This window comes from Carcharhinus amblyrhynchos, chromosome 1 (genome assembly GCF_965287045.1).
Source record: "Carcharhinus amblyrhynchos chromosome 1, sCarAmb.v2.hapA, whole genome shotgun sequence".
Taxonomy (NCBI): domain Eukaryota; kingdom Metazoa; phylum Chordata; class Chondrichthyes; order Carcharhiniformes; family Carcharhinidae; genus Carcharhinus; species Carcharhinus amblyrhynchos.
This window is the reverse complement of record NC_137324.1, coordinates 109,501,997-109,516,732: the sequence shown is the minus strand read 5'-3', so window position 1 is coordinate 109,516,732 and position 14,736 is coordinate 109,501,997. Positions and strand designations below refer to the sequence as shown.

General features: G+C 45.4%; 1 long non-coding RNA gene across 2 annotated transcripts in view; it reads right to left on the bottom strand.

Moving 5' to 3' along the window:
- Positions 1 to 6,293: 6,293 nt before the first annotated feature.
- The window catches only part of LOC145344106 (uncharacterized), a 37,191-nt gene continuing 28,748 nt past the window's right edge, over positions 6,294 to 14,736 (bottom strand). For both annotated transcript variants that reach the window (XR_013886839.1, XR_013886840.1), the window contains exon 4: positions 6,294 to 6,647. This is a non-coding gene — a long non-coding RNA (uncharacterized LOC145344106). The remainder of the gene's footprint in view (positions 6,648 to 14,736) is intronic.

Here is a 14,736-nt window from a genome sequence, read left to right as displayed (position 1 = left end):
TATGTTGGCTCAGAGCCAGAGATGCAAGTCAGTATGGACAAATTTTCCACGGCTTGTGACAACTTTGGACTCACCATCAACATTGAAAAAACCAAAATCATGCACCAGCCTGCATGAATAACAGATGTGTCGAGTATAGGGCAAACGAGAGGACTTTGAATAGTGTGGATGAGCAGAGGGATCTAGGTGTATGTGTACATAGATCCCTGAAAGTTGGGAATCAAGTAGATAAGGTTGTTAAGAAGGCGTACGGTGTCTTGGCGTTTATTGGTAGGGGGATTGAATTTAGGAGTCGCAGCGTCATGTTGCAACTGTACACAACTCTGGTGCGGCCGCACTTGGAGTACTGTGTGCAGTTCTGGTCCCCACATTACAGGAAGGATGTGGAGGCTTTGGAGAGGGTGCAGAGGAGGTTTACCAGGATGTTGCCTGGTATGGAGGGGAGGTCCTATGAGGAGAGGCTGAGGGATTTGGGGTTGTTTTCGCTGGAAAGAAGGCGGCTAAGAGGGGATCTTATAGAAACATATAAGATGATTAGAGGTTTAGATAGGGTGGATAGTGATAGCCTTTTTCCTCTGATGGAGAAATCTAGCATGAGGGGGCATGGCTTTAAATTAAGGGGGGGTAGTTATAGGACAGATGTCAGGGGTAGCTTCTTTACCCAGAGGGTGGTGAGGGATTGGAATGCCCTGCCTGCTGCAGTTGTGGATGCGCCTAGTTTGGGGGCATTTAAGAGATCCGTGGATAGGTTTATGGACGAAAAGGGATTGGTTTAGGTTAGTGGGTCATTGTTTTGTAACTGGTCAGCGCAACATCGTGGGCCGAAGGGCCTGTTCTGCGCTGTAATGTTCTATGTTCTATGTTCTATGCTCCTCATGCACCGTACACCTGACCCATAATCACAATCAAGGGGCAGAAACTACAGGCAGTGGACCAGTTCACTTATCTTGGCAGCACCCTTTCCCAAGCAGTGACTATTGACACGGAAGTTAACTGCAGAATAGCAAATGCAAGTTCTGCTTTCGGTAGACTGTGCTCCACTGTATGGGAACGTCGAGGAATCAGCCCAGCAACAAAACTGAAGGTCTACAGCGCTGCGGTACTCACTACCCTCCTGTATGCCTGTGAAACGTGGACTCTGTATCGAAGGCGTGCAAGACAGCTCAATCGTTTCCACATGACTTGTCTTCACAGAATATTACGCATCCAATGGCAAGACAAAGTGCCAGACACTGAAGTTCTCTCTAGAGCAAGTCTACCATCAGTCCACACACTGCTGGTGAGGGTGCAGACCCAATGGGCAGGTCATGTCATCCGTATGTCAGATGAGTGCATACCCAAGCAGCTCCTTTTTGGGGAACTCTCTGCTGGAAGACGCTCGTATGGAAGGCAGAAGAAACATTTCAAAGACACACTCAAGGCCTCCCTGAAGTTGCTTGGTGTTGACATGACCACCTGGGAGATGCTGGCACAAAACCGCCCTGCCTGGCACTGCCTTATCCACAAAGGCTGTCAAGCTCATGAAGCAAGGTGTATTGCTGAAGCGCAACTTAAGCGTGAGCTGCATAAGTCCAGGGCCACCAGCGCAACAACTACAGTGTCTACACAACTCTGTCCAATATGTGCCAGGACATTCCATGCCCGAATTGGCCTGATCAGTCATCTTTGGACTCACCGCAACCAGCCTCAGAATGACTAATGGTGTCGAGGTCCTCATCGATGATGGACGAACATGTGTATTAACTCGCATGTTGCCAAAACAACTTAGACTCCCTGAATGATCAGTAACACATGCACACACATTCAGTAATGGTGGCCATGAAAGTATCATTGATTGTCGTAGTTCACTAATGTCATTCAGGAAAAAAATCTGATGTCCTCACTTTATCCGGTTTACATACGAGTCCAGACCCAGGAGCATGTTGACTCTTAGCTGTACTCTGAAATTTCTGAGCAAGCCAATTTAAAAAGGAGTGGGCAACAAATGTTGGCCTTCACATACCATGAAAACATAAAAATAAACATCAAATCATCAACTAGGGCATAATTTAATGGGTGACAGGGTAGGAATGCATTCCAACTGCCTGTTATTTAATGGTCCATGAAGCATTAGTTGCCTGGCAACCATCTCCTCGCTCAAGTGGAAGTCCTGCCTCAGAGAGATGCTGGCCAATCTGATTGGTTGACAGCCCTGTTGTCCCAGCAGGGCCATCAGGAAGGGTAGCCACTGGGCCAGGAAAATCACATGGCGGCCGATTTGCAGGATTCGCACTTGTGTTCCTACCGCGTGCGTATCTCCCAGTGCCAGATATCCGGCACCGTCAGAACCATGCACCTGGGACTGAATTTTCTGAGCCCGCTAGCATCTCCCACCGATCAGGAATATTTCGCTCCAGCTAGATTCAAACTCAGTCCCCACTTTCGCGGAACCTCTAAGCAGTGAGTCATGTTTGCTCTTGGGAGAGAGTGAGAATGTGTATTGAATGGAGTCCAGAAGAAGTGAGAAATTTGAGAGGGAGTGGAGGACCCTGGAAGCACAGTAGCACTTGAGAGTATTTTTTGGAAAGTTGCCTGTGACAAGCAGATTGTTGAAATATGGTAGTCTGTGTTTGCTATGTGATTACATGACTTGCATAGGAAGATCATAATGTAGCTGTGCAGCTTTGCTGTTTTACAGATCTCATAGAAATTAACACATAAATTTAGATAGTAGCACTGGGGTGTGCGGTAAAGTTTAGAGGAATTGTGTGAAGCAACTTTTCTTACACAGAGGGTGATGAATGTCTGGAACGTGCTGCCCAGGAAGGTGGTGGGAGCAGGTACAATAGTGGCGTTTAAGGGCCATCGAGACGAATACATGAATAAGATGGGAATGGAAGGATATGGACGTATGGTTTTATTTTAGGTAGGCATCATGATCAGCACAGGCTTGGAGGGCTGAAGAGCCTGTGCCTGCGCTGTACTATTCTTCGTTCTTAGTTCTTGTTCTTTGAATTCGCGGCCTGACCCTGCTGGACTGAAGGGAGCCAATCAGGGCCCCCCAGGGGTCAGTCGGCAGAGGGGGTGGTACCCCCCTGGGCACAGGCACCCTGGCAGTGCTGGCCTGTGCCCCCTGGCACTGCCCAAGAGGCAAAGTGCCCATGCCTAGGAGGCACTTTGGCACTGTCCACTGGGCATCAGGCAGTGCCAAGGGCAGGGCCTTGAGGGCAGGACTAGCTGTGGCATGGCCTAGGGGGATCAGTGGGGATGGGGGGATATTTCCGCTGCCATTCTGCATGGGGATCAGTCAGGGCTAGAGGCCAGTAATCGGAGCGGGCTGGAGAGGGTGGCCCACAGGGGCCGAGGGTGGGTGTCCTGCAGGGGTGAGTCAGTAGGGGGAGGGGGCAGGGCGGGTGCTGCCTGGGGGAGGGTCTGCCGCAGGGGTGGAAATCGGGACACTCCGGGATGGGGGGAGGTCGGGGATGGCCTGCAAATGGACGGAGGGGTGTGATCAGGCCGTGTCGGGTGCTGGAGAGGAGGAACACTTTGGGGGTCCCTAGCTGGCCAGCGAGTGAGCTGGTCCGCTGTCAGGAGGCTGACAGTTCGGGGCCACTGCATACACACAGAGGCCCGCTTGGTTTCCGTCTCCTGGGTGAGAATAGGCCCCACCCCGATACTTAATGAAATTCACAATTTTGATCTCTGCATTGCATGAAGTGTGGGAGATTCTTGTCTGAACTCCCAGTGAAAAAACAGTCCTGATTTACACCAGCTTTCTAGCAATTTAACACTTACAACTTTTTGGGGAGAATCCCGGCCATTGTCTTTAAAGTTCTCTGAATCTGTATTCCCTCTATTCTTTCAGAGCGCTAAGCCTACTTCTGTTCAGAAAATCACCCCTGCTGTTTATATTACCAAAGCACAATGTTATCTGCTACTATTTGCCATTCTCTCATCTTAACAATATGCCTTTATATCTTGCTTCAGCCTTCTACCAAATTGGCAGAGGAAGCAGATTTAAGTTGATTGGCTAAAGAACAAAAGGCAACAATAGGAAATCTATTTTACAAAACAAGTGTTTATGCGTGGCTGCTTCCTGGGATAAAGAGGTTATCTTATGAGGAAAGGATCGGCAGGTTGGGCTCATATCCATTATATTCAGAAGATTGAGCAGTGATCTGATTGAGGCATAACTGAGGAGACCTAACAGGATAGATGCTGAGAGGGACAACTTAGAACTAGGGGAAATCAAAGGCTTCCAATTTAATAATATGTTGAGAATAATATTTTTCTCTCAGACGGTCATTATTCTGTGGAATCCTTTATCCCATACAGCAGCGGAGACTGGGTTGTTGAATACATTCGAGGCTCAGTTATGTAGAATTTTGATTGGCCAGGGAGTCAAGGGTTATGGAGGGCAGAGAGGAAAGTGAAGTTGAGGCCACAGTCAGATCAACCATGATTTTATCAAATGCTGGAGCAGTCTCAAGGGGCATTTTTTTAATTCAGTTACGGGATGTGGGCATCACTGACTAGGCTGGCATACATTTCACATCCCTAATTGCCTTTGAGAAGGTTGTGGTGAATTGCTTTCCTGAACTGCTACAGTCTCTGAGGTGTAGAGACATCCACCATGCTGTTAGGGAGGGAGTTCCAGGATTTTGACCCAGTGACAGTGAAGGAATGATGATATTTTTCCAAGTCAGTATGGCGAGTGTCTAGGGGGGAACTTCCAAGTAGTGGTGTTCCCAGGTATCTGCTGCTCTTGTCCTTCTAATGATAACAGTCGTGGGTTTAGAAGGTGCTGCCTAAGGAGCCTTGGTAAGTTCCTGCAATGCATCTTGTAAATGGTAAACATGGCTACCACTAAGAGCAGTAGAAGGCAGATTCAATTGAAGCTTCCAAAAAGGAATTAGACACACGAAGGGAAGACATTTCAGGGTTATGGGAAAAGAGTTGAGGGGAGAATCGGACTAGCTGGACAGAGTAGCAGAAAGCAGACAAGTGTTCAACAGGCTGAATGGCCTTCTGTGATGGAACCACTCTGTAATTCTATACCTGCAAATTTCAACACCACTCCCTCTCAGCCTATATCCAAATCGTCAGACGGACACATGGTCCAGAACTCAACCCTATATGATACCATTACCCAATTACCTACCCAGCTGAAAAATACTCTACAACTCCTAAAAGCTCATTTAAACCAAGGACGGACATCATGAGTGCAAATGCGAAAGGGATTATAAATCGTCCATGCTCTTAATGCTCAGGCCCAACACTTTTTTTCGGAGGGGGGGGAGTTGGGTGGAAAGGGATAGGAGTCAGGCATCACAGGGGGCCCACAGAAACGGTCCATGGTTAAGCAAATAAAGATTTGACAGGGGTGGACACTCAATTTTCAATTGAGAAAGGGTAGCCATGCATGATCTGGAGGATCTTTCTTTTGTTCCTTTGGCCTTCATGGAAACTGCACAAGTTTAAGATCACTTACGTGGACACATGCTATGGCCAGGATCTTTACCATGCCAGCTGTCACTGAAGACTGTGCAGAATTTAGTCAGGCTTCAGATTAAAATGGCATTGGGTGTCCCAACCATGTCACTAGGACATGGCATTAACAATTTAAGATCCTCTTCCTCTGAGGCAGATAGCCTTCCTGAGCTTGGCGCCAAGCCCCTTCACTACCAACATGCACCATCCTGCCAGCTGGGCAGCCTAGAAATTGGCCTTCTACTAATCAGTTCTCATGGATTTTAAATCCAGTGTATTCTTCCCTCTAACCCTATATCCCTTTAATTTTCCCGAATAATCTCCAGGTTGCACCTTTACAAAGGCTTTCCTAAAGTCTACGTATAGTCCATTCACTGTACTTAAACCATAAAGTGTAGGGTCCATTTCAAAATTTCCTCTTTATTTTTATCTGTTGTTTGTATCGAATGCTCTGGTAGCTTAATCGTAAATTACAGTCTTCAAAATCTATCCCACCACAGGCATTAAACAGTGTGGTAGCTTGGATTCCAGGTGACTGAACTTTAAAACTGTACAGGAAAATATATAAAATATTTGTCCAAGTCTCCGTTACAACTAAATGAAGTCTTGAAATAGAACTCCAGTGCTAGAACAGATTTTCAAAATTAGGATATTGTCCAGCCCTACATGTGCCAAGTTAGAAAATTTGTAAAAAGCACAGAACTAACTCCTAGTGACACAAAACAACAAAAAGTTCACACTCAAAAGTGCAGTGGCATTTGGATGAGTCTTAATTTAGGCTCAGAGAAAGCAAACTTGACTGAATCAAACACCATGGATTCAAGTTCCGAACTCAGTTTTATTGAGGAAAATAGCCAAACATATAATGTTTCAACAGGTGCAGGTTCAGTTCAGCATCCAAATCTGGAGCTGGAAGTGCTGCTCTGCCCCAAGACTACTTGTCCTTCTCTAGCTGCATGTGAAAAAGCATTAAGAATCTACAGTCACAGCTCACTAAAGCGGTACATTTAATTCACCTATTTACAGCGGGGCTGCTTCGCCTTCTGTTTCTTTTCGTTTTGGGTGTCTTGTGATAGTCCCTGCTACAGCTGCTGGCGGGGATTCAATCCATTGGTTATTTCGCATTACGAGTATCTTCCCCAGTCTCATGGTGTTAATGGTCTTTTCGATTTCAATTGCTGATAAATAAGACAAATACTTTTGGTTATTTCTTTTTAAGTTTATTTATTAGTCACAAGTAAGGCTTACATTAACACTGCAACAAAGTTATTATGAAATTCCCCTAGTCACCACATTCCAGCACCTGTTCGGGTCAATGCATATAACTAGCTCATCTTTCAGAATGTGGGAGGAAACCAGAGCACCCGGAGGAAACCCACGCAGACATGGGGAGAATGTGCAAACTCCACACAGACAGTGACCTGGGAACTGAACCTGGGTCCCTGGCATTATGAGGCAGCTGTGCTAACCACTATGCCGCCTATTTTTGTTACATTCACAGTATTGCTCATTACGCTTGCACAATCATCAATCATCAGATATGACACACCTCAAGTAGCCTGAAAAGGAAAACTGAATGAACCAATCCTGCATATTCAAGCAGATGACTGTTCTTAAAACAGTGTTTTGTAAATACAATGGGTGGAATGTTCCCATCCCAACCGCCATGGGAATTGTAGCAGGCAGGACAGGACCTCAGGCAGGTGGCCAGAAAATCCCACCCCAAGACTTCGATACAAATTCTGTCACCAAATGATTGACTATACTGTCAAGATACAACTGTCTCCTTAGGCAACATGTAGTGTTGCTCTTCTCCACTGGAAGGTTTAAGCACATTGCTTTTTTTAAATGGTAAACACACTAGCTAAGCCAAACCATCAGGGAGTCCTTCCCCTTTTCTTCCCCATTACCAGTTCACAATCAGGTCATCTTTTTACAAACATACCAAACAAGGAAAGAAATAATTCGTGCATCAAGCCTTCCCATCTTGATGCAGTGCAATCTACACATACCATCAACTCTGCCTGCCCCTGCCTTCCCTACAACTAAAATCTTCTGGAGAGCCTAAAGAAAACAGAAATAAGAAAATTCATTCGGAAAAACTGGACCTCAAATGCAATCCATCAAGCTAAGTGACCAAAGTGACTGATGTAAGTTATCAAAACTAAACCCACCTACTATTTATAACTCAGAATATCATCCAATTGCAGGAACTTGTCTTGTCCCCTTTTCGAAACATGTAGCAAATCCACATTTACCCTGCATAACCAAATCAATGACTGATAATGGCCAACCAAATCAACAGCTGATCACTAACTGGTAACCAATTTAATGACTGTTAAGTGCTAACCAAATCAATGACTAATAACTAACTGGTAACAAAATCAATGACTGATATCTGCTAACCAAATGAACAAATGATAAATGCTAACTAAATCAATGACTTATAACTGCTAATCAGTCATAAGTAAGGCTTACATTAACACTGCAATGAAGTTACTGTGAAATTCCCCTAATTGTCACATTCCAGCACCTGTTCGGGTCAATGCTCATAACCAGCTCGTCTTTCAGAATGTGGGTGGAAACCAGAGCATCCGGAGGAAATCCACGCAGACATGGGGAGAACGTGCAAACTCTGCACTGACAGTGACCCAAGCTGGGAGTTGAACCTGGGTCCCTAGCCAACTGATAACTGGTAGCTAATTCAATGACTGGTAGCAATGAAAAGATGAACTTCTTGCCATCTGATCTAACTTGACATTTTTGTAACTTATAGCGAAACCTCTTTGTCCATCACTGCATGAGCAACTCAAATAACTCACCTAGATGAACAGACTTTCATCCTTTCAACATTATCTTTAAGACTGCAAATGGACTCCCTAAAGGGAGGACTATCTAGAACATAGAACATAGAACCCTACAGTGCAGAAACAGGCCCCTCAGCCCATCGAGTCTGCACCGACCATAATCCCACCCACGCCCTATCCCCATATCCCTACACATTTACACACTAATCCCTCTAATTTACACATCCCAGGACACTAAGGGGCAATTTTTTAGCATGGCCAATCAACCTAACCCACACATCTTTGGACTGTGCGAGGAAGCTGAAGCACCCAGAGGAAACCCACACAAACATGTGGTGAATGTGCAAACTCCACACAGTGACCTGACCCAGGAATCAAACCCAGGTCCCTGGAGCTGTGAAGCAGCAGTGCTAACCACACAGGCCCTATGCTCAGCCCAAATCTGAAAGGAGGATGGGGGTTGGGCTTCAAGGGAAAAAGAAGTATCTTCTGCTATTTTGGATGCCAGTCAGATGGATACAGAGCCCCCAAACTAAAGGATTTCCACATACAGATTTATTCAAGTGGAAATGGAGTAGAAGCCAGAACCCTCAGAAGAAATCTGGCTGCATGAAGTAAGATAAAGAGAGGAACAAGATAGCTATCTTAAAAAGTCTGGAGCCTGGCCAAAGAGTGAGTTGTCTGCACTGTCTTTCTCACCACCAACCACCACATAAAGTTGAACGGAATCTATTGCTTGCATGGAAATCAGGTGACCCTATTCCAACTCTAGATACTCTGATGGAGTCAAGAGCAGAGGTCACTAGTACATCATCCACCACAAAGCCCAGTGAAGATTTTTCAATCCTGATTTCTTCATTGTGTTGAGTGCTTATTTGTCATTGACTATGAAGTGGGATTTGTGGAGGAAATTGGTATTGGAAATTTTGATTTGTGGATTACAGATTGATGAAGTGGTGGGGGAGTGTGGGGGCTCTGGCACTATAGAAAATACCTTGGACTAGTAGAACAATGATTATAGATCATAACACTGCATGAGTTTTCAAACATTTGAAGTACAGTATTGGGTTGTATTCTTACATCTGGAGGACTGGATTGGAGCCTTGTAATGGAAATAATGAATGGGTCACCTCATATAAGGTGCAGTTGCACCATTGGGGCAATTATTTGGCTTTGCACTCCCACAAAAACTATTTTGTCATTGTTAAACCTGTACTCTATACTCATCTTAAGCTGCTCACTCCTTCACTTTGGTCCCTTTCATCCTTCACTTTCATCTCTTTCCCTGTATTCATTTCTGTTTTTGACCCTTTCTCTTCACTAAATCATGCAACCACACAAGACCATTCAGCCCATCGTGCTTGGTTTAAACAAGCCATCCAATTACTCTCACAGTCCCAATCTTTCCCCATAGCACTGCCAACATTTATCTTTTAACTATCTATCCAAATCTCTTTAAAAAATGTACATATCTGCTCCCACAAATCTACCCTGTTCAGGAACATCCAGAATCCTGCATTGATCACCAATAAAACAAACTGTTTTTTAATTGATAAATGAAACTTATTTGGAGAGCACCTAACAGCACCTCATTCACCACCTCAACCACCACACACCCCACCCCACTTCCTGCCATCATTGCTCTGTAGAGTCACAGGGAAACATAGTAAGAAGTCTGACAACGCCAGGTTTAAGTCCAACCAATTTATTTGATAGTAAACTCACAAGCTTTCGGGGTTTGTCCCTTCGTCAGGTGAATGGAGAGTTCTGGCCTCAGACAGAGCATATAACAGCACAGGCAGTTTACAGATTACTGATCAGAATGCAAGTCTTTACAACTAACCTGCAATTCAAGTCTTAAAGATGCCAACAATGTGAGTGGAAAGAGCATTATGCATAGGGGTCCATAGGGAAGGCAGTGGCATAGTGGTATTGTCACTGAATTAGTAATTCAGAAACCCAGGATAATGCTCAGATTGAAATTCCACCACAGCAGATAATGAAAAGTGAATTCAATAAAAGTCTGGAATTAACATAAGAACATAAGAACATAAGAAATAGGAGCAGGAGTAGGCCATCTAGCCCTTCGAGCCTGCCCCGCCATTCAATAAGATCATGGCTGATCTGTCGTGGCTCAGTTCCACTTTCCCGCCCTCTCCCCATAACCCTTAATCCCTTCTCTTATCAAAAACCCATCAACCCGCTTCTTAAAAATATTTAGCGAGGCAGCCTCCACCACTTCAACGGGCAGAGAATTCCAGAGATTCACCACCCTTTGAGTGAAGAAGTTCCTCCTCAACCTGCGCAAGGATATTTTGGCCCTGGAGGGAGTGCAGAGGAGGTTTACTAGGCTGATACCGGAGTTGAGGGGATTGAGCTATGAGGAGAGGCTGAATAAACTAGGCTTGTACTCGTTAGAGTTTAGAAGAATGAGGGGAGATCTCATTGAGACGTATAAGATGATGAATGGGATGGATAGGATAGAGGTGGAGAGACTCTTCCCGCTCAAAAAAGACAGTAGGACTAGGGGGCACAGCCTCAAGATATTAAAAGTCTAAAGATGACCCTGAAACCATTGTTGATCGTCGTAAAAGCCTATCTGGTTCACTAATGTCCTTTAGTGAAGGAAATTTGCTGTCCTTATCCAGTCTGGCTACATGTGACTCCAGATACACAGCAATGTGGTTGACTCTTAAATGCCCTCAGGGATGGGCAATAAATGCTGGCCCAGCCAACAACACCCATATTCCATGAACAAATACAAAAAAAAGCGTCAGACTCATCTCTACTACACAGTCTTTAAGCAGAAGACTTATTTTCACAAACTGAAAGAATTCAGGAATATTGGACGAGTTTCAGTGTTCAACTGTACAATGTGGGAGAATTGTTCTAACTGTAGGAGAAATAAGGAAACTGATATTCCATTCTGGGAGAATTGGACCTGGGATCACAGGAGCGCAGACGTAATTAGCGGAGATGCAACTTGGAATCTTGAAGCAATGTACAGGGATATGGCAGTGGTGAGAGAAATCACACCATGGAAAAAGTAGCCATTTATTTGTTCAAATGTTTTTCTCTCTCCTCCCCATTGTTGCGGTATTGAGTTATATATTGTAGACTAACTCTCGTCTCAAGCGCTGGAGAAAATACAGCTGGACTGGAGAACCTCCACACCTGGTGCTCACCCTGTCTCAGTTCAGGAATTTCCATTTTCCACTGAAGCAGAAACAAACAATTGTTACACAATTACATTTAAAACAAAACAGAGATTTAATCTAAATGTAAGTACAGTAGGGACATCGAAAAGCAGAAATACTAAAGCCAAGGTCTGTGAAAGGCAGGAGTGATTAAAATCATAAAATGCATTTAAAGGGATGTCGCTAAGGCCATTGTTGAGGAAACAGTCATTGGGAGGCAGAAAGGAGAAGGCTGGAAGGGATAATGTGAATAAGACAAAATATGAGATTTGAAGGTGGGTAGGGCCAGAAGGAAAAAGGTAGAAGGATCTGGAGGGGTTTTGATATGTAAGATTTGTTGAAGCTTGTGCCCCTTGATATCTAAAGAACATTTTTTCTTAATATATTAGATGAGGTGAAGGATATAATGAAACAGCAGACCAGGAAACTCTGAAAGAGTGAGTTGGTGCTGCTGGAGAGCTTTCTTGAGACTACTCACGAGGTGTCACAGAGAGCTAAACATGGATCTCAAAAACCCAGTTACTCATCTTTACATACAACAATAATTGCTTGGACTTGTATCAAGTTCACAGTCATAATTATGAATTTAATTGTGGTGCATATATTTATGAAGTGTCCAGAGAGGGGATATATATATCACTTATTCCCTTAAGCAAAGAGGTCGATAACCAGGGATTACTGATTTAAAGTAATTTGTAGAAGAGTTGAGAGGGTGGTGAGGGTCTGGAGCTTGCAGCTGAAAGGATGGTGAAGGCAGAAGTCCTTAGTGTATTTAGAAAGTACTTGGAATTCTGTTAGCCACAGGGCTATGGACCAAGAACTGAAGAGTGGAATTTAAGCTGAAAAGCGGAGCCACATGGCTTTCTTCTGTACTGGGTGTTTTCTACGGGGGCGATGTTCTCAAAAGCGCTGAATTGGTGGGAAAAGTGTTCTAGATCACGACTGCTTTCTCAGTTCAACTTCACACTCGAATCTTCGCACTCTGTACACTACAGAGGTCACAATCGTGAATATCATTAAAAACCCAGAGGCAGGGCCTATTCACGCAGAGTCTGACAGCTCCAGAACTCTGCGCACGCGCAGTGGTCCCAATCTGTCAGTCTCCCCGTTTGCTGACCAATCGTTGGCCAGCCCGGGACCCCTACAGTGCTGCATCTCCAACACCCCCCCCCAACCCCCACGGCCCTATCGTGGCCCCCACAACAATTCCAAGGCCAGCCCTCCGCCCTCAGCCCTGGAGAGCTCTGATGTCCACCCTCCCTCAGCAATGGCGATCCCTCACCCTCCTCATCCTGGCAGACCACCGCCCCCACCTCCCCCAACCCCGCCTTCCCCGCTGACTCCCCGGGGAGGCAAGGCCCTCCCCATCCCCAGCAGATCACTCCCCCAGCCCGGGCCAATCGCTGCTCTCCCTCCATCCTAGACTGATTGCCATGCAGAGTGGCAGCGGGACCCCTCCCTCAATCGCCACTCACAATAGACCCCACCCCCTTGGCACTGCCCAATGCCCGGTGGGCAGTGGCAAGGTGCCCCCAGGTATGGGCACTTTGCCCCTTGGGCAGTGCCAGAGGTCACATGCTGGCACTGCCAGGTGCCCATGCCCAGGGGGCACCACCTCCCACCATCCAATCCCCCTTGGGGGGGCCCCAATTGCTCCTCTCTTCATTCTGGTGGAGTCTCCTGCTCGTTCCCTGAACGTGGGGAGTGACTCTAAACCCCGCTGGAATGAAATATTTCTGGCAGGGTGGGAGATTCAATCAGGACCAGCAAGTTCCCGATAATGACATTGAAAACATATTTAAAATACATTAAAAAAAGATTCAAATGACATACCTGTGTTCCCGCTGGTTTTCAGCATGGTCTGGAATCCGACTGTTCTCCGACTCTGGGAGATGCGCGTGCGTTCCTGGCGCACACACAAATCCTTAGGAAAAAGGTCGACAATGCGCATCTCCCAGCCTGACCCACCAGAAAAGTTGCAGATCACGATGGGAGAATCGCACCCTATGCTTCTAAATAAAGGAGTGCTTAGTTGTGCAATGTTTCAACTTTGCACGGAATATGAACTCAGGGTCCTTCTTACCCAATTAAGTGCATGGTTATATTGCTTTGGTGCTATACTACTTGAAAGGAAGAGGCAATCTTCCCAGAGTCCTGAACAACATTCTTCTCCTGGCTAATAGCACTGTTATCAGACAACAAATTTTATGAAATTGGGTACACAATATGGAAGCAGACTCAAGTTGCACTCAGAGCCTCCCCACTAAAGGTTACAAGGGAACAGACACAGACCAGCAGGCAAGGACATGCTTTTAGAATGCAAACGAGGGCTAGCACACAAAGGGAACCGGATAGGGTGGCAACTACAGGAACTAAATTAAAAAGTACACCCCCATCCAACCAAATCAGCACCTCTGATCTAATCAAGCAACCCTCTATGGAGATGCCTAAGGATTAGCATAACTAAGGAAGCATCCCTGGCCCCACAAACTTCCTGAGAATAGTCAAACACCCATTGTTCAAACCCCGGAGATTCTAGACCATTTATAAACCCATCAGACAGAAACGATTAACACACACTTAAAAACATCGTTACAATACTTGAAGACATCAAAACAGGATGGTCAGAGTCGAATACTGTAAACAAAACATTAGCGTTTGAATTGTACAATGTATCAAGTTCAGGTATAACTAGCCCATTGCGGTGGGTCTTTAGTGTGCTTTCGGGACAGTTCGGTTTGTATGTCCCGACTGCACCTCCATTGACGTAAAAATAAAACTGTACCACTGTTGAACCTGAAACTGAGTTCTTAGTGGTCATGTTCGCCCACTCGCGCTAACAGCACTAAAAGCAGAGACTTGATTCGAGTATTTAAAATGAAAGAAATACAATGAGCAGGTTATTCCAGAGGGGGCATACTTCATTCTTATGAAAAGATCACTCTTGCTCAGATGTCAGAGAGTCACTGACTATGGAACAATTGTCAGCTTTTGTAGTAGGTACAGATGTTCAGTAAACAGTGAAAAAGGTAGCTAGTCAAATTCCAGCTGGATGATATTGTTGCATAGAAAATGCATTTGACACAATGCCATAGAGTCAGAGAATCATTGAGGTACAGAAAGAGACCATTTGGCCCACTGAGCCCTTGCCAGTGCCTGTTGAGCAATCCAGTAAGTCCCTTTCCTTAGCTCTATACCAGTTGCTCCTGCAAGTTTATTTGCCATCTAGTTACCTTCTGAATGGACCTCGGGGTCCTTGTGCA